The sequence below is a fragment of the Notechis scutatus genome, chromosome 2 (genome assembly GCF_049901735.1).
Source record: "Notechis scutatus isolate UNSWTSFEM ecotype Mainland chromosome 2, rNotScu1.2, whole genome shotgun sequence".
In the NCBI taxonomy this organism is placed as follows: domain Eukaryota; kingdom Metazoa; phylum Chordata; class Lepidosauria; order Squamata; family Elapidae; genus Notechis; species Notechis scutatus.
The window spans coordinates 21,320,209-21,340,773 of record NC_142010.1 but is presented as its reverse complement, the minus strand read 5'-3'; the positions used below and the strand labels follow the sequence as shown (position 1 = coordinate 21,340,773).

Genomic DNA, 20,565 nt, shown 5'->3' with positions numbered 1-20,565 from the left:
AATTAAACAAAGTGCAGTGTGCTCTTTTTACTTTTTCTAAGTTGTGCTATCCCTCCTCACCAGCTTTATTGTATTTCATTTTATCTTTTTCTTTCTTGTAATAACTATTTGGGTTTTTGGCTTTGTTGGAGCTTGTCTTTGTTTTTCTTTTTTTCTTTGGAAGTCCAATCTCTACGTTTGCTTTTTATTTTAAAGGGAAAGCTTTAGAATTAATGTTTGTTTTTTTAAAGGGAATAGCCTTTTTTTTCCTTTCCTGGTATTTTTGTTTTTTCATCTACCTTTCTGGTTTATTCTTATGCACTCTTTTCTATTTGAGACCTTTCAATTGGATTAAGGTGTTGAAGAACCTGAAAAAATTTTCCTTTTCCTTTTTTTTTCTTTTTTTTTTTCAAGCCTTTTTCTTCATCTAACTACTGATTGGATTAAGGTATACAAGAACCTGAAGAAATTTTGTCCTCCTTTTTTTCCCCTTTTTTTAATTATTATTATTGAGCTTCTTTTTTCTACTATTTTTATTTTGAACTAAAATTGGTTACTTCACAATTGGATTAAGGTTTAGAAGAACCTGAAGATTTTGAATTGCTTAAAATGAGTAGGAAATTTACAGCTCCTGGTTCTTCAACTTCTACTTCTTCCTCTCCACCATCTGGAGGACAACGTTCAATACAGACAATGTTAAAGCAAGAAAAAGAACAAGAAAAAGTGACTCTGCAGATGATTATGCAAGGAATTCAAAATATTCAAGCAAGATCAGAGAATATTGAAAAGAGAATAGAGAACATTGAACAAAGAACAGAGAACATTGAACAAAGAACAGAGAACACTGAACAAAGAACAGGGAAAACCAATGAAAAAGTGGAGAACATCCAACAAATGATGTTGAAGTATGATGAGAGATTCCAAAAAATTGAAGAAGAAGATAAACAAAGAGACAAGAAGATTGGAGATATTGATAATAGATTAATGGTGGTTGAACAAGATAAAAGTGGTATGTTGAGATGGGAGATGGATAGATCAGAATTCTATCTTAGATTCCAAAATGTAGAGGAAGAAAAAGGACAAAACTTAGCTGAGATAATGATAGAAATACTGGCTGAAGCTTTGGAGATAACTCAAGAGAAGATGATGGATGGAATAGATGAGGTTTATCAAGTTTTCACAAGATATGCAATGAGAAATAGCTTACCAAGAGAAGTTCACATTAGATTTACAAAGAAAGCCATTAAAACGCAAATATTGCAAGTGGCAAAAGAGAAAACATTGAAATATAAAGAGAAGGAGATTGTGGTCTTGAAACAAATACCCAGAAGAGTGAGAGAGATGAGAAGAGAATACCGATTCCTGACTAAAATGCTACTTTAAAAAGAGGTGAATTATAGATGGCTGACTCCAGAAGGTTTAATGTTCACATGGCAAGAACACAGACATAGAATTGACTCAATTGAGAAAGCGGAATTATTTTATACAGAATTTTTTGGAGGGAAAGAGGAAGAAGCAGAAAAAGAGATCTCACTAATTGAATCCCAAGAGGACTGCCAAATGGCGACTGAAAAAGAAGAAGGTGCAGTAGGTGGAAAGGTGGAAGCTAAAGAACAACGTGAACTAAGATCTACGAGAGCTGCTAAACTTAACTACAAAATATAACCATGGAAGAGAAAAAAATTGATTACAATTAATATAAATGGACTTAACTCAGCCGTTAAAAGAAGGAAAACCTTTCATAAATTAGAGAAATTAAAATTTGATATAATTTGTCTACAAGAAGTACATATTAAAAAACAATATGAACAATTGTTGATACAGCCAAAATTAGGGAAAATATTTACTTCCTTGACACAATGTAAGAAAAGAGGAGTGGTTTTATATATTAAAGAGAAAACCCCAGCAAAATTGATTTATACCAATGATGATGGAAGAATACTAATGGTGGAAATAATGGACAATAATACGAAAACACTCCTGATTGCAATCTATGCTCCGAATGACAAACAAGAAGAATTCTACAAAAAATTACATATGAAAATAATTGAATTGGACTATGCTAATATAGTTATGATGGGAGATTTTAATGGAATTGTAGACAATAAATTGGACTATACAGCACAGAAAATAATAAAGCAAAACAGAAAGACTCTCCCTAAATCTTTTTTTAAAATGGTAGATGAAATAAACTTAAAAGATACATGGAGAGAAAGAAATGCTAAAACTAAACAATACACCTTCTATTCAAATAGACACTTATCATGGTCCAGAATAGATATGATATGTATGTCAACAGAATTAATAACTAATATTCAAGAAATAAATATTGAAACAAGTACTTGGGCAGATCACAATCCAATGACAATTAAATGGAAACGACAAAAAAGAAGATCTAGACGGACGTTAAATAATACTATTTTAAAGGAAAAAGACTTCACACAGTGGATGGAGAAAGAATTGGCTTTTTTCTTTAGAGAAAACAAAAAAGAAGATACATCAATTCAGAATGTATGGGATACAATGAAGGCATATGTTAGAGGCTTGATAATAGACTATACAAGGAAAAGGAATACTATGAAAAGACTAGCCTCTAAGGCAGTGGTCGGGGAACAGGGGTAAATTACCCCAAATGGGGTAAAACTGAAAATCCTGGGGGTAATGAGGACGGTCGCGCTGGCGCGACTGTTCTCATTACCCCCAGGCATTTTATTTCCGACATTCTGTTTGTATAGTTTACATACACAAAGACCTGACGCAGTGCAGAGCTCAGAAAACAACGCGAGCCGAGGTGGCTTCAGCTCCGCTTGGCTTCGTTTCCTCAGTCCCAGCTGCTTTCAGTCCACTCGGGAGGAGGAGGAGGAGGTGGTGTGTGTGGTGGCTGGCGTTGTTTTCTGGGCTCTAGGCTCGCGGGCTCAGAAAACAACGCAAGCCGAGGTAGCTTCAGCTCCGCTTGGCTTCGCTTTCCTCAGCCCCAGCTGCTTTCAGTCCACTCGGAAGAAGGAGGAGGAGGTGGTGGTGTGGTGGTGGCTGGCGTTGTTTTCTGGGCTCTAGGCTCGCGGGCTCAGAAAACAACGCGAGCCGAGGTGGCTTCAGCTCCGCTTGGCTTCGTTTCCTCAGCCCCAGCTGCTTTCAGTCCACTCGGGAGGAGAAGGAGGAGGTGGTGGTGTGGTGGTGGCTGGCGTTGTTTTCTGGGCTCTAGGCTCGCAGGCTCAGAAAACAACGCGAGCTGAGGTAGCTTCAGCTCCGCTTGGCTTCGTTTCCTCAGCCCCAGCTGCTTTCAGTCCACTCGGGAGGAGGAGGAGGAGGTGGTGGTGTGGTGGTGGCTGGCGTTGTTTTCTGGGCTCTAGGCTCGCGGGCTCAGAAAACAACGCGAGCCGAGGTGGCTTCAGCTCCGCTTGGCTTCGTTTCCTCAGCCCCAGCTGCTTTCAGTCCACTCGGGAGGAGGAGGAGGAGGTGGTGGTGTGGTGGTGGCTGGCGTTGTTTTCTGGGCTCTAGGCTCGCATGCTCAGAAAACAACGCGAGCCGAGGTGGCTTCAGCTCCGCTGGCTTCGTTTCCTCAGCCCCAGCTGCTTTCAGTCCACTCGGGAGGAGGAGGAGGAGGTGGTGGTGTGGTGGTGGCTGGCGTTGTTTTCTGGGCTCTAGGCTCGCAGGCTCAGAAAACAACGCGAGCCAAGGTGGCTTCAGCTCCGGCTTGGCTTCGTTTCCTCAGTCCCAGCTGCTTTCAGTCCACTCGGGAGAAGGAAGAGGTGGTGGCGGCGGCTCGCGCACACAGCTAATTCGGTACACAGCCTGGCAGTCAGGGTTACAACTTTTCCAATCAATGTCTTTTTCACCCTTCAGATGACATCAATTAGAAAAAGAATATACCAGGAAGAATTCCTTGATTATGGGTTTACCCAAATTGACGACAAAGGAATAATGAAACCACAGTGTGTTGTTTGTTTGAAAGTACTGACTGCAGAATCTTTCAAAAAGAGTCAATTGAAGAAACACTTGGATAATTTGCACCCACATCTGGCTTCAAAACCACGGGAATATTTTGTCAATTTGGAAATGTCTGTCAAAAGACAAAGATTGGACAGCAACTTTAGAGGTACATTCAATCAATTTTCAGCATCCAAGGCTAGCTTTGAAGTGGCCTGGTTGATTGCCCGAAACAAAAACCTTATACTATTGGTGAGGATTTGGTTAAACCAGCAGCTTTGAAAATGGCAGAGATTATGTGTGGTCAGAATGAAGCCAAGAAACTAAATTCTGTGCCCTTGTCTGCAAGAGTTGTTAAAGAAAGAGTTTCTATTTTAGCAAAAATGTGAGGCAACAAGTTATTTCCTCAATAAAAGAGAGTAAATACTTTGCTATTCAGCTAGATGAGACTACGGATGTTAGTAGTAATTCTCAGCTGATGGTATATGTCCGCTACAAAGGTTTACATTTAATTGAAGAGGAATTGTTGTTTTGTTCTCCTCTCGACTTGCGATCTCGTGGAATTGATATCTTCAATAAAGTTAATGAATACTTTAATGACGTCAATTTAAAGTGGGAAGACTGCCTTGCTGTGTCTGTTGATGGAGCTCCAGCTATGTTGGGTCATGTTAATGGTTTTGCGGCTTTTGTGAGAGAGAAAAATCCAAAAGTTGAAGTAAACCACTGTATTATCCATCGCCAGGCACTGCTTGTGAAACATTTGGAACCTACATTAGAGGCCGTCATGCATGATGTTATCAAGATTGTCAATGTTGTCAAAGGACATGCACTAAACACGCGATTATTTCGTGAATTATGTAAAGCTGGTGATGCTGAATATACAGACCTACTTTATCATACAGAAGTGAGGTGGCTCTCACGTGGAAATGTTCTGAACCGAGTGTGGGCTCTCAAAACTGAACTTGAAAGTTTTATGGTTGAGCAAAAGCATGTTCTTGCAGAGAAGTTTACAAACCCCTTGTGGGTTGCACATCTTGCATATTTAGCAGATATGTTTGAGCATGTTAATGTATTGAACAAAGAATTGCAAGGAAAAAACATAAATATAATTTCAGCCAGAGAAAAGATTTCTGCATTTGGATCAAAGCTTTTATATTGGAGACAAAAAGTTGAACAGAAAAAGATAGCTACCTTTTCAAAGTTAGCTTTGTTCTTGGAAGATTGTGAAAATATTACTTTTGAAGACATCAAGGATACAGTTATAAGGCATCTTACCAAACTCAAAGAGCGGTTCTCTGATTACTTTCCAGATCTTGATTCACATGCTGTCAGTTGGATTGTAGACCCCTTTAAATGTGAAATTTGTGTTGTACCAGAAGAGCCTCAAGGGTTGGCAGAGTCACTTCTTGAGCTTCGATGCAATAATGAAGCACAGATTACATTTGAAAACAAAGCAGATCTGTCAAATTTTGGATGTCAACACCTGCAAAGGCCTTCAAAATTGCACATGAGGAAGCATTCAAAAAGTTGCTGCCTTTTGCAACAACCTACCTTTGCAACAAGGATTTTCCACTCTTACGAACATAAAAACAAAGAAAAGAAATCGATTGGACCCGGAAGACTATCCATATTGCTCTGACATCAAAATGTCCCAATATTGATGATCTCGTATCCAAGATGAAGCAACATCATTTCTCCAAAATCTGAAGTTTTCAAGTAAGTTGAAGCTTTCAAAGTAATTTTAAATACATCCAATAACATTTTGAATTCAAATAGTGTATTATTTCCTTCCTTTCAAATCAAGGGGGTAACGTCGGCGTTTATAAATTTTTTGGGGGGTAAAAGGTAAAAAAGTTCCCTGACCCCTGCTCTAAGGCCTTAGAGGATGAGTATAAAAGACTTGAAAAGAGCTACAGAAAATGCCACAGAAAAAGGACATCAAGCTAAAAATGGATATAATTAAACATAAAATGGGTCAAATAGAAAAAGAAGAATTAGCACAGAAAATTACAGGTGCTAAACAGAACTACTTTGAAGACGCAAACAAACCAGGTAGATGGTTAGCATACAAATTGAGAAAGGAGAAAGAGTCAAGGAAAATATTGCAATTAATAGATGACCAAGGCCAAGTTTGCTATGGTAGTAAAGAGAAGAAGGAAATCATTCGAGACTTCTATGGGAAATTATATATGCAAGAGAATATTGATGAGGAAAGAGTTAAACAGTAGTTACAGAATGCTAATTTACCTCAGATACCTAAAGAGATTGAAACAATGTTAGAAAGCAATATAACGATGATGGAGTTAACTGAAGTACTCAAGAAGCAAAATAATGGAAAGGCACCAGGCCCAGATGGACTTCCGGCAGAATTTTACAAAACATTACAAGAATCGTTGAATCTTCCATTGCTAGAAGTTATGAATGAAGTTATGTTAAAGAAGAAGATACCTAAATCATGGTCAGAAGCCTATATTACACTTATTCCAAAAGAGGAGGCCGATCCATTACAAACTAAGAACTATAGACCCATTTCTCTACTAAATGCAGATTATAAAATTTTTGTTTCAATATTGGCAGAAAGACTTAAAAATATTTAAATAATTCTATTCATCCTGATCAAAATGGATTTCTGCCAAAGAGACAAATTAAAGACAATATGAGAGTAATCTTGGACACCTTGGAATACGAGGCACATCCTGAAAAACAAATGGCTCTGATATTTCTAGATGCACAGAAGGCATTTGATAATGTGAATTGACGATTCATGTTATTACTGTTGGAACAGATGGGTTTTGCTAGAAAAATTATTCAAGCAATAGAAGCTATATACTATAAGCAAACGGCAAAGCTAATGATAGAGGGAGAACTGACAGACTCTATCAATATAAGAAAAGGAACAAGACAAGGGTGCCCACTATCACCTTTGTTGTTTGTGTTAACTTTGGAAGTGCTAAACAGAAATATTAGAGATGAAAATAATATAAAAGGAATGAAAATCAAAAAGGAAGAATTTAAGCTGCAAGCATTTGCAGATGATCTGGTTTTCATCTTAGAAGACCCTTTAGAAACAGTATCAAAATTGATAGAAAAGATAGAGACATATGGAAAGGTGGCTGGTTTGAAAATAAATAAAGATAAGACAAAGATCTTGACAAAGAATATGCTATCAAGACAAAAGGAAGAATTGGCAGACCTATTGAAAATTCAGGTCACGAATAAGATCAAGTACTTGGGGTTATACTTGACAGCAAGATGCAGTACACTAAAAGAGAATAATTATATCAAATTTAAACAGTAGATGCGCTAGATTTGGCAAAATGGGAAAATTTACAACTGTCACTAATAGGGAGAATTTCAACAGTCAAGATGAATATATTACCCAGAATTTTATATTTGTTTCAAACAATTCCAATTAGGCTTGGAAAAGATTACTTTGAAGATTTAAATAACATACGTGCTAGTCATTTCCAGCTCTAGGGGGCAGTGCTCATCTCCGTTACAAAGCTGAAGAGCCAGCGCTGTCCGAAGACATCTCCGTGGTCATGTGGCATGACTAAATGCTGACAGTGAATGGAATGCTGTTACCTTCCCACCAAAGTGGTCCCTATTTTTCTACTTGCATTTTTACATGCTTTTGAACTGCTAGGTTGGCAGAAGCTGGGATGAGTAATGGGAGCTCACTCCATTACACAGTGCTAGGGATTCAAACTGCCAAACTGCCTACCTTTCTGATCGACAAGCTCAGCATCTTAGCCACTGAGCCATCGCATCCCCTATCTGTTCTACTAGATATGCATATATTGATTTTAAGATTGAACTGAACTGCAAGTTACCACAGGCATGAAGCAAAGTATTACTTGACAACTCATTATTTTCCTTCTCTCAGAGTGCTTGCAGCACAAGCCAGGAGCACAACACAGCACACAGAGGCTTTGTCTTTTAACAATGGTTAATATACAAGACAGTTATATACATACATATACGTGTTAGGCACATACCAGGCAAGCAAGCAATCTTCATTACTCTGCACAGAGAACTACAATGGAAATAGAAGACGAGGAGAGAGAGATACACTCTCTCATGGCCGCCTTTAGTATAAACAGCTTCTTAAAGTGGCAATAACCCTGCTGACTCACTCTCATTGCATCAGCATTTACAGTAGTCTTACAGCAGCTGGTCAGCTATTAAATCTTCAATACTGTAACACTTTCTGCATTCTCCAGTCACTCTGCTTATAGGAAGACATTTGTAAAGAATGGAGGTGACAATTGCCTGACCAGAGGTTACTATGATAGTTATAAATGTGGACCAGATGCAAAGTGCCCAAATGGAGATGAAGTGACCATGAGACACTTTAATGGTCTTTAATGCAAGAGTGTGCCTTTTCCAGGATACAAGCAGTGCAAGAGGGGAAGAATAATACAAAGTCTGGATGGAACAGGCCATAAAGGTAACAGAGGAGAGGGATGTCCCAAAGACACAAAAGAAGCAGAGGATCTCAAGAGAGCCTGAAAGTTTCTGCTGCAGAAACCATTAGAAGCTTAAAAGTCAGCCAAGAGCTCTGCCCAGCACGATTACCTCCATCTATTGCAGGATGAGTTTGGGCCATCTGAGACAGTTCCTAGCTGCGCCTTCGGTTTGAACAAATGTACCAGAAGAGAGGCAAAAGGCTGTCTGAGTATATCAGATGCTTGAGCAGCAGGGGTGGTATTCTACCAGTTCGGCCCAGTTCGGCCGAACCGGTAGCTCCAAGGATCATCTGTGAGCGAACTGGTTCACCTGCCTGCCTGCCTCGGCTCTATACTGACCTTTATTTCCTGGTTTTGAAGCTCAGTTGCTTTGTGCAGCACAGCGGATTGCCGCATGTCCGTTGAAGATACAGGGAGAGTGCAGGATTTCAGGTGGTCAGTAGCAAACCCTCTGCGTGGGCACAAAGTGTGCGTTTGGCACAAGCACATGCAAAGTGCACCCACCAAGCCATGCCCGCAGAACCAGTGGTAAAAAAAAAGTTGAACCCCACCACTGTTGAGCAGGCTGTTACATCAGATCATGATGAGGAAAGGAATGGAGCCGGCTTGATGTCCGACAGTTTGGGTCAGCTCCACCAGGATAACAGACCCAGGAAATCCTGGGAGTCAGTTCAAGCACAGTAGACTGAGCAGAGTGAAAAGGCTTTTGACCAACTGAAAATGAGCTAGAGCAATGTCCCCGTTTTGGCTTACACAGATCCAACACGGCTCTATGAGCAACAAGTCAATGCTAGCCAGGATGGCCTTGGAAGGGTGTTGTGTGCTGCAGCAGCCAAAAAAGCTAATACAATCCTTGATTGTATAAAGAGAGGCATAGAATCAAAATTAGGTGAGGTATTTGCACCGCTTTATAAAGCCTTATAAAGGGACGCGGTGGCTCAGTGGCTAAGAAGCAGAGCTTGTTGATTAGAAAGGTCGGCGGTTCGGCGGTTTGAATCCCTAGCGGCGTGTAACAGATTGAGCTCCTGTTACTTGTCCCAGCTTCTGCCAACCTAGCAGTTAGAAAGCATGTAAAAACACAAGTAGAAAAATAGGGACCACTTTGATGGGAAGGTAACAGTGGTCCATGTGCCTTCAGTGTTTAGTCATGCCGGCCACATGGCCATGGAGACATCTTCGGACAGTGCTGGCTCTTCAGCTTTGTAAAGGAGATGAGCACCACACCCTAGAGCTGGAAATGACCAGCATGTATGTGTGAGGGGAACCTTTACCTTTTATAAAGCCTTAGTAAGGCCACACCTGGAATAATGCATCCAGTTTTGGTTACCACATTACAAAAAAGATGTTGATATTTGGGGAATAGTGCAAAGAGCAACTAAGATGATTAAAGGCAAAACATATGAAGAATGGTTGCAGGAATTGGGTGGCCAGTCTAGAGAAAAGAAGGACTAAGGGTAACATGATAGCAGTATTCCAGCATTTGAGGGGCTGCCACAAAGAAGAGGGGGTCAATTTGTTTTCCAAAACACAAGTGTCAGCGTTCCAAGTAACAACCTCCAAAACAGACAATTCCGAGACAATCATTTCCTCAAAGTTCCCTTTGTTTTAGTTTACTTTATTGTCATTGCACCTCATACAATGAAATCGAACACCATCTTCAGTACACATCATGACCATGAAAATAAACACAAACACACTGTCAGCATTCCAGCAACCCTCCATTCCAATCAGTAACTCCGAGACAAGCATAATCTCAAAAGTACCTTTATTAGAATAGCACCTGGCACATCTGTGGAATCTCGAAACTAAAAGTTTTCTGGACTTCCCACAATGTCCCAAACTACAAACCATCCCCTTTTTGCCATCATCACATCACATGGACCAATCACATTCCATCCAAGAGTAAGATCCTTTTTCCATCCTGCACCACACTTAATAACCTAGAACTAACAAAAGAATTTTATTTTGTCTACTTAGAACTACTCAATTGAAATCACCCCCATCCCACTTTCTCAGGCTATGTGGCAGCATGGAATATGGCTTCCAAAGCTGACACACACATCCTTCACACTCCACACATTGAATTGAAAACCCCCAACACCACACCAACACTGCACTATACAGTAGAATTCAAAAGAGCTACTGTCCTGGGATAGAATCTGTTTTTCAGCCTATTTGTCCTTGTTTTTATTATTCTGTACCATCTGCCAGATGGTAATAGTTCAAAAAAAGGGTGCCCAGGATGGGTCTTTGAGAATGTTTTGAACTTTCTTAAGGCAGTGGGAGCTATAAAGCTCTTCCAAAGAGGGGAGAGGGCAACCAAAGATCTTCTGGGCAATGACGTCAACCTATCTCCCACTGTGCAATTTCTTCAGAGTCTGCATTCTGCTTCTTGACTACTATAAAACTTTGATCCTTTCTTCTTTCCATGGGGTGAAATGCATCATTTCAGTGTTTTCATTTGGTTTTCTTTAAGTTCTCTGTATGTTTACATGTGTGTATGAAAGATATTTTTAATTACACACAGTCCTGATGACCAGTTTTTGACAAAAGTTGATTTTGTTCTTCTAGACTCTGCCATACTATTTGCAAGCAGCTGTTATGTGGTGATGCCCTTGAGCATTAACTTTCAAACTAAATGTTGACTCTAACTTAGCAGGAAGTTACTTCAGTTCTGTGACATGCTCGGGCATTAACCAGACCCCTGGAGTTTTCTCTTTAACTACCATGCCAACTAATGTCAGATTTGTTTTTCTCCTTCAACCACAGGTGTGATGTATTTCCTCCTCAGCCAATTTCAAGGACTGAGTTCCCATACCTATTAATTCTTGATGGCTGATTTAATTCTAGCTCTACCCTAACCATACAGGGATTTATTTGATTGCTCTCCAGAGAAACACCCAACAAACTTTTGAGTCCAATAACTAATTGAATTAGTCAGGGATGTCCCGACAGGGCAAATTATCATAAAGATTTCAGCTCTGCTTTTTGGCAAATCCTCCAGGGGAGACTTTTGACAGACACAGGGAGTCAGGTGCAGTTCGCTTCCCACACTGACCCTGGAGGACTGAAATGTAATTATTTCCTGGCTGAGAACTTGGCTTTAGGCAAACAAAAGTGTCACTAGATAATTTCAGTCTTTGGACTGAAAGATCAGAGCCTTCACATCAAAATGTGCTACCATGGGAAACATAAGAGTTGAGTGCAAAGGGACACATTTCTGCCTGCCAGGGTTATTTCCCCCAAAGAGCTCCCTTTTCAGTCTCTTTTCCCCAAATGTGAGCTCGGCTTTCTAAGATAGTTTCAGCCGTCCGTCACAAGGCTCACCTGATTTCCTTGTCCCTCCCACTAACCCTCCCACCCTTTGTTGGGGGCTTTCCAGATGTGGTTAGGTAACAACTATGTCTATGGAGATTCTCAATCATCCAGGTCATGGTTGTCCCAATTGTGCATTTTTCAAGAGGCAACTGGATTTTCTGGTTTTTCACTCTCTTGCCACTAGGGGCACTGGCTGCAGGTAGAATATTGGGGCTCCTACAGATGTGGGAGACGTTACTAGGCACGTCAAAAGGGTGTAATTATAATTCTACTATTGTCAAGAGAGATTGGAAGAGCCGGGGGAGGACTCAAGTAGAGAGAATGAGTCTGGAATCTAAATCCCTACGTCCTTACAAATGGGTAAAAAAGGACAAAGTCTGAATGCTGTTGAACCTTAACTAGTCTGGTCCAGGTGCAAACCACCAATCTGGGACGATGTCTGGGTAAAAGACAGGAGCAATTAAACTTTAACTCATTGAACTCTTCACGGGTGGATCTGGTTGTTGGCGCCTAGCAACTCTACAGTTTGCAGGAGCTCCGCTGGTGTGGGTGTAACACTGTGGAGTAAACTCAGAACTCCCTATCAAATATGCTGGACTACAGCACCCAGAATTCCCTCTTAAAGGCCTCTCCCACCTGGACTAGCGGGCTGTGCCAGGCGTGGGAAAATCCACCGTTCCTTTCCCACGGGGAGGGGCACCCAGCGCTTTTACACCACCAGCTTCCGGAGTCTCCCCGCCCCTCTGCCAAAGGGGGAAAACAGGGAAGGGTCTTTTTATCCCTTCCCCCTCTCCATGCAAATCTCTATGACCCCTTCGCCCTCGCCCTGCAGACCCTAGAAAGCCACCGGCGGTGCGCCACGGGTCCCCGGCCGATGAGTTCGGCGCGGGGGAAAGAGGAGGGACTGAGTCCTCTCGGCTCCGTCGCCCTTGCAGAGGTGAATTGCCAGCCCGTTTTGCAACGCGCGGCCTCCGAGTTTCGGGCGAAGAATTTTCCCGGGGAGAAGCCGACCATCTCGGGAGCTTCAGAGATCAAACGGAGCGTGCGCGAGACAATGTTGCCCGCACTAGCTCCTGGGGAAGGTGGGGGGGAGCAAGACGAGGTTTCTACGTGAGCCGATGTTTTACAAGCCGCTTCTCTCCTTTCCGCTCTAGGAGCTAACACTTGTCTTTACGCGTCTCGCGCATTTCCCTTCTAGGAGTTAACACTTGTCTTCTCTCGCTCATTTCTGCTCTAGGAGTTAACACTTGTCTTTACGCGTCTCGCTCTTTTCCGCTCTAGGAGTTAACACCTCTCTGTCTTTAACCCTTCCACCGCGGGAACGACACACGACAGTTCATAGGCGTTTCTGTTTCACGAGCAGAAAGCAGGATTGCGTGGAAAGCGAACAAGGAAGCCCTCCAGCCCTACGCCGAGCTGAGACGCCCCCTTTGTGTCCCGTCACCCACTCCCCCGGCCTCTTAGATTTTATTCCCCTTAGACTGTTGTGCAAACGCGCCTCTTTTATCAATAAAAGAGAATATTTGGATCTCAGGGTTGAAATGAAGAGGGGGTGGGGTCCTTTAGCCGCTGGCTTGTAAAGGGAGGCTGTCATGGCAGGCAGCTACCACTAGAGGGCTCCCACTGTCTGCTTCTCTTTCCCTGAGCCTCATGAAAAGGCGCCGAGGGAGGTTGTGCATCCGACAAAGGCTTCCCTCCTCCCCCGCACTGTGGACCCCCACCTCCACCAACCACCACCACTCCCCGGGGAGCAAGAGACTGCAGGAAGCGCTGGCAGGAAAGGAGGGTTTCCTACTTCAGCAGTGGGTTGGAGTAGAAGATCTCCAAGGTCCCTCCCAACTCTGTTATTTTATTTCCTAACATGCTGCAGGAGCTGCTTGTACAGCATCCCCATAATAGATTTGCCAGTGTGCAGAGGAGATGTAAACCTGGCAGGAAAAAAAAATGAAATTTGAATGTTATGGACATAAAATGGAATAAAACAAAACTCTTACCAGTACCTGTATTTCACTCTCAGCTCAAGCCACCTTGCAGGGTTGTTGCTATGGAGACAATAGGAGCTGGAAGGCTTGGGTATATTCCCTGCCTTACAAGTAGTCCTCAACAGTTCATTTAGTGGCCGTTCGAAGTTACGACGGCCCTGAAAAAAGTGACTTACGACCGTTTTTCATACCACTCTTGCAGCATCCCCATGGCCACGTGATCAAAAATGCAGATACTTGGCAACTGACTCATATTTATGATGGTTGCAATGTCCATCTGATCCCCTTTTGGAACTTCCTGACAAATTCAATGGGAAAGACAGATTTATTTTATTTTATTTATTTATTTTATTTTGATTTGTCAATCGCTTATAATAGGTATAAGTATATACATACCCTGTTTCTCCAACAATACGGCCTCCCCCAATAGGAAGTCCCAGCATGTTTTATAGGCATGAAATGAAATTAAGCCCCTCCCCCCAAATTAAGGCCTATATTAAAACATGCGAAATGGGAGGAATGGGAGGGCTTGCCATTAGGAAGTACTTTTGTTGCACACCTGGATATGGTGCTGCCTGCGTTGACCCCGATATGAAGTGCCCCACCAACGCCGAGGTCAACATCCAAGCCGTCGCCGCCTGCCCAAAGATGCAAGGGGGGGGAATTAAGTCACCCCCGAAAAGATGGACTAGCCATTTTTCCGGGGCTCAAAAAAAAAAAGACCCGGCCTTATTATATGAGAAACACAGTAGTTATGAATACATGAAATGGGTACATATAAGAAAAATAAAAGAAGCAATACGACAGGGATGGTAGGCACGTTGGTGCGCTTATTGCACGCCCCCTACAGACCTCAGGAAAGGGGTGAGGTCAATAGTAGACAGTCTAAGGTTAAAGTTTTGGGGGCTTGGGGAAGAAACCACAGAGTCAGGTATACCAGGCATTGACCACTCGGTTGCTGAAGTTGTTTTTCATGCAATCAAGTTTGGTGCGATTAACCTTGAATTTGTATCTATTGTTTGCTCTTGTATTGTTATGGTTGAAGCTGAAGTATTCATTGACAGGTAAGTCATTGCAATGTATGATTTTATATACCATACTTAGATCACACTGATGACAGCGTAATTCAAGGTTTTCTAGGTCTAGAATTTCAAGTCTGGTGGCATAAGGTATTCTGCAACAAGTAGAGGAGTGGAGAACTCTTCTTGTGAAACATTTCTGGACTTTCTCAACTGTGTTAATATCAGATACGTAATGTGAGTTCCAGACTGATGAGTTGTATTCGAGTATTGGTCTAGCAAATGTTTTGTATGCTCTAGTTAGTAGTGTGATATTACCAGAGAAAAAGCTACGTAGGATTAGGTTAACAACTCTTAACACCTTTTTGGTTATGTAGTTACAGTAAGGCAAAGCATTTATTTGTTGAGATTTGAAGTTGCCATTTGCTTGACCATTCTGATACATAGTCGAGGTCTTTTTGAAGGATAGCGGTATTGTCTGTGGTGTTGAATAGCTTTACATCATCAGCAAAGAGTTGCTCTTAATATGATTCACCTAACAACTGTCCTACTAACTTAACAACTAAGGTGACTTAATAACTGTGGCAAGAAAGATTGTAAAATGGGGCAAAATTTACTTTATCTCACTTAGTAACTGAAATTTGGGGGTAAATGGTGGTCACAAGTCAAAGACCATCTATATTTATTTAAAAAGTCAGGCATGCCCACTTCCACTTTGAAGGTAGATGAGGCCATGATGATGAAAGCACCCGCTATTGCAGGGGTCTCCAACCTTGACAACTTTAAGCCTGGGGGACTTTAACTCCCAGAATTCCCCAGCCAGCTTTGCAAACCACTTAGAGAGTGCTGTAAAGTATATAAATCTAAGTGCTATTGCTATCTGTCAAGTTTAAACAGGGTCAGCTACTCCGCAGCGCTGCCGCCTAAGCAGCTCTAGGACAGGCTGAGTCAAAAAGTCCAGGTTTAGAGGCAACCTTTGGTGCCATTACTGCGCGCAAGCGCCTTTCCACCTGGAGACGTTACAAGCAACGGTTGCCCGCGCGTGTCGCTGGCATTCTTTTAAATTAAAAAAAACAAACAAAATACACCTGGGAGCTCCCGGCGACAACATTCTCTTGCGCATGCTCCGTTTATTCTCTGAGGCTGCCGTTGTGGCGATTCTGCGCACAACGCTCGAAGGTTCCGTGCCGATGGATAGGGGGGGGGGCGATTCCGCGTGACGTAAAACGTGCCAGCTGTATGCTTCTCTAGGGAGGCGGGGCCAGGAGGACTAGGCCCCCTCCCCTTTCCTCAATCGTAGAGCCGTTGAAGCGCAGTCAGGAATTTCAGATCCGGCAGTCTGGATGGATTTTAAACAATCCTAGAGGGGTCATGTGTGGATTGGGGAGGGAGTAGGAGTGGTATAAAAGGGCCTTTTCTTGGTCCTCCCTCTGGGCAGACTGGGAGGTTGGGGGGTGGGAGGAGGTTAAGAGAAGAAGAGTCTCTTTTGGCGCCCAAGTCCTGTAGAGGTTGCGAAAAGGGCACCGGGTGTCCCTCCCCGTGGGAAAGGAGCGGTGGATTTTCCCACGCTTAGCAGGTGCGCGCTTGGCTACCACAAATTATAGAGTAGAATTATAATTAGTAACCACTCTACCTGAGCTATCTAATAGGATCCCTCTAGTATCACACTTGGCCAATAAAGAATTGTATTATATTCTATTCTTTCACATCTGCAGGATCTTCAATGGTTCTATTCCCAGCCAATGCCCCTAAATGGTAAGAGGGTGAAAGTTGTTACCCAACCATACCTGGAAAGCTCGGGGACCCCCAACCTTTCCGTAAAGGGGGAATAAATAAATACAGGTAGCCCTCAACCTATGACCACAATTGAGCCCAACATTTTTGTGGCTAAGCGAGACATTTCTTAAGTGAGTGTTGCCCCATTTTTACGACTTTTGCCACCGTTGTTAAGTGAATCACTGCAGTTCTTAAGTGAATAACATGGTTGTTAAGGGAATCTGGCTTCCCCATTGACTTTGCTTGTCCAAGGGTCGCAAAAGGTGATCACAATGGCCTGGGGCCATTGCAACGGTCATAAATATGCAACAGTCATAAATATGAATCGGTTGCAAGCATCTGAATATTGAGCCTGTGACCCTGGGGATGCTGTAAGTGGGGGGCGGGGGAGGCCATGTCATTTTTTTCAGTGTTGTAACTTTGAATGGTCACTAAAATGAACTGTTATAAGTCGAGGACTATCGGTAAAGGGGGAATAAAGGGGGCTTGTCAGGAGGGGGACAAGGGAACCAAGAGAGGCTTGTAGCATACAAAGCAGTACCCAAACAGCAAAGTTCATATTGGGGAGAGGAGGTGGGAAGAGGTCTCTTTTGGGGTGACCCTGAAATGCCTTTGCATTCAACTCTTTTATTCTCCCTGGTGTAGCACATTTTGAAATGAAGAAATATGACTTGCCTTGCTCTATGTAAGGAGGGACATAGGAACCAGAATTCTAGAGTCTGAAATTATCTAGTGACACCAATTTCCCCCCACCTCTCCTAAATCAGGAAAATATTTACATTAGGGCCGTCAGAGTTTGTGTGGGAAGTTAAGCTTGTTTTGATTTCTGTGTTTCAAATTAATTTAATCATAAGACCTAATGGAGGCATTAAATGGCTCTAACTCCTAAGGGAGCTATTTTAGGTTTGTCAAGTACTTAGGCATTAATTAGCCACTGTTGCAAGCTTCTTTCATCATCACATCTTGGAAAGTCACTACATTTACCCCTCGCCAAGAAATTTCAGAGGACTTTCAAATCCCTTAACCAGGTTTTGTTTATGGGCTCAGCTACAGTTCTGCCTCTATGACAGGCTTCACTTTTGTCGCCTGTAATTATGAAAACTGTAGGGATTTCTTTTCTCGCTGCTTTCTCTCTGGAGAGATGATCAACTTTTGAAGCCAATACCTAACTGAATTAGTAAAAAGTGTCCCCAGATACAAAAACTTATAAGAAAAAAGCTTTCAGACATATTCCGCTCCAAGTCTCTTGGGGTAGCCCTTTTGCCAAATAACAGGGGTAAAGTTAGGCTAACATCCTGCAGTGAACCAGAAGGCCATAAATGTAAATAACTCTTGCCTGTTTGGAGCTTAACAGTGGCATAGGCTCAGATACATACAGAATAGTTGGAAATGGCCATTCAGAACTGAGTGCAAAACCATGTCCACCTGGATTTAAGTTTTAATTGAAGGAAAGTTTTCTCTTTTTTTAACTTTCCTCTCTGAAAATGTAATGTTGAAGATTGCAGTGCTGGCTTATCAATATTTTAAATCAAGGATGTCAAACTCTTGGCCCGTGGGCCGGATGTATCGTGCGCTGGCCATGCCCACCCCCATTTTAGTGAAGAGGGAAAAGTCGCAATACATCACATGATGAAAAAATCAAACAAACTCAACTCATAAAATATTTCTATTGTCTTTTTCGAGTTGCCAACAGAAAGGGAGCGGGGAAAGGGGTTTGAAAGAGCAGTGCTCATAGCTTGGAAACCGAAAGTGCATTCCATAAATAGTTTTTCAAAGTTAGTAACTAGGTGACTGAAGTTTCTCCATGCAAATATCTAACTGGAGAGCATGATTGATGCCTCTTGGCTATGGATGTGTCCCATTGAAGAATATGAATTATGATACACCCAGGGGAAAACCAGGGTCAAAGGTGACAATGAATTATGTGTCTCAGAGTCGGCTACACCCAGGCAGTGCCGGACATGTTAATTCGCAATAAATCCTTTTGAAGTTTTGGAAGTTTGGTTCAAGACTCATGATTTCATTAGCGTAACTGCCGGAATCCTGACACAAACATTTATTGTCAATGCACAACATGTGTACAATGAAATTGAAATGAGCCTCCCTTGGTGCTGGCCCTGCAAGTCTATCATATTAAACCTAATTGTGGTGTTACATTGCATTCAGAAGTCTGACAGCCCATGAATAAAAGCTATTTTTCAGCCTATTTGTTTGGGTGGCTATGCTTCTATATCTCCTGCCCAATCGTAGGAGGATGTGAATCATCCCTGAGGATTTTCCTCACTCTGCTGAGGCAGCGGGTCTTGGTGATTTCATCCAGATGTCGGGACAGCTTATAATAAGATGGTGTAGAAAACATCAGGAATAAGCAGTCCTGCACATAAAGTGGCCCATGTTATCTATGTAGGGCTGTAAAAGTGACAAACTCTACCTTGAATGGTGGCACAGTGGTTAGAATGTAGTACTGCAGGCCACTTCTGCTGACTGCCAGCTGCCTGCAGTTTGGCAGATCGAATCTCACCAGGCTTAAGGTTAAGAGAGGAAAAATCTACCTCTGGGCCTCTGCTGGCTCAAGTGTCCAAAAAGATAAGAATGGAGTGCAACAGTGGAAGAATTTCTCCAAATATAGTCTCTGGAATTGCACTGGAACAATTTGTCCTAAAACGCTTGTTATTGTTAATCCCAGCAACACTCAAGATAGGAAATCATTTAAGAATTCAGACTCTTCTTTTTTTATCTTTAATCTCATGTTGAGCTTGCCAGGTGAGGCCTCTCCTCTGTAGCTCTTTCTGCTCCTTCTGCTGCTCCACCCAGCTGAGATGGAATTGACAAGGGCCACTACTCAAAAACTGCTCCAGGAGTTTATCATCTGAGCCTCTGTGCGTCTTTCTGACTTCAGCAATGGCAGTGGACATAACTGGAAATCTCGTGGGGCTATTTATTTTGGAAGTGGACATTTTTGATGATCGGTCACTAACAGACCTCTGAAAAGATGGGTTTCATAGATTTTCACAGAACTCCTTTGCACATTCCAAGTACTGTTTCTCCTTCATGCGGACCCTTTTCTGTTGAAGCAGAATAACAAAATAATGGAATAATGGAGTTGAAAGGAACCTTGGAGGCCTTCTAGTCCACCCTCCAAGCATTTGAATATGGCTTCTCCCCCATGTGGACCATTTGATGGGAAATCAGCTGAATCTTTTGGACAAAGCTCTTCCCACACTCTTTGCATTTATATGGTTTTTCCCTTATGTGAATCATTTTATGTTATGCTAGGGAACTGCTCATGATGAAACTCTTTCCACATTCCATATGGCTTGCCCCTTTTGTGAATCTTTGTATGGTATGCAAGAACTATTCATGCTAAAGCGCTTCCCTCACTCTGTGCACTTATATGGCTTTTCTCCTGTGTGGATTCTTCGATGGGAAATAAGTTTGGTACTTCTCCTGAAGCTCTTTCCACATTCTATGCATCTATACAGCTTCTCCCCTGTGTGAATCACATGGTTATTAAGAGTAAAGGTCTTTCCACACTCCATGCATTTATAAGTTTTCTCCTCATTGTGTTTTATGGGAATTGAGATTACTGCACTGGCTGACACTCTTTCCACATTCCACGCATTTATGTGGTCTCTCCTTTGTGTGGGTCCTTTGATGGGAAGTCAGCTGAGTGCTTCACCTGAAACTCTTTCCACATTCTATGCATTTATACGGGTTTCTCCCCCTTTATGGATCCTTTTATGGTAGGTAAGATGAAAGTTTTGGATAAAGCTCTTTCCACACTCTTCACATTTGTATGGTTTCTCCCCATGTTAATCATTCTATGGGAATTAAGATAACACTTCTGGCTAAAGCTCTTTCCACAATCCATGCACTTATGTGGTTTCTCCCCCGTGTGGATTTTTTTATGGGAATTAAGATAGCTGCACTGAATAAAACTCTTGATATGATCCCTCTCCTGCATGGATCCTTTTATGGTATGCAAAGGAACCGCTCATGCTGAAGCGTGTTATAATATGTACAGAATAGCCCTTGAAGTAATAAGGATATGCACATGGAAACATTTATGAGAGTAGATATGAATAATTAATTATT

General features: G+C 42.1%; 1 long non-coding RNA gene and 1 pseudogene across 1 annotated transcript in view; both read right to left on the bottom strand.

Moving 5' to 3' along the window:
• LOC148131908 (uncharacterized) overlaps positions 1-12,730 on the bottom strand; it is a 42,396-nt gene extending 29,666 nt beyond the window's left edge. The window contains exon 1 of the long non-coding RNA XR_015747196.1: positions 12,541-12,730. This is a non-coding gene — a long non-coding RNA (uncharacterized LOC148131908). The remainder of the gene's footprint in view (positions 1-12,540) is intronic.
• Positions 12,731-18,766: 6,036 nt separating this feature from the next.
• On the bottom strand, positions 18,767-20,537 carry LOC148131907 (uncharacterized; annotated as a pseudogene).
• Positions 20,538-20,565: the final 28 nt, after the last annotated feature.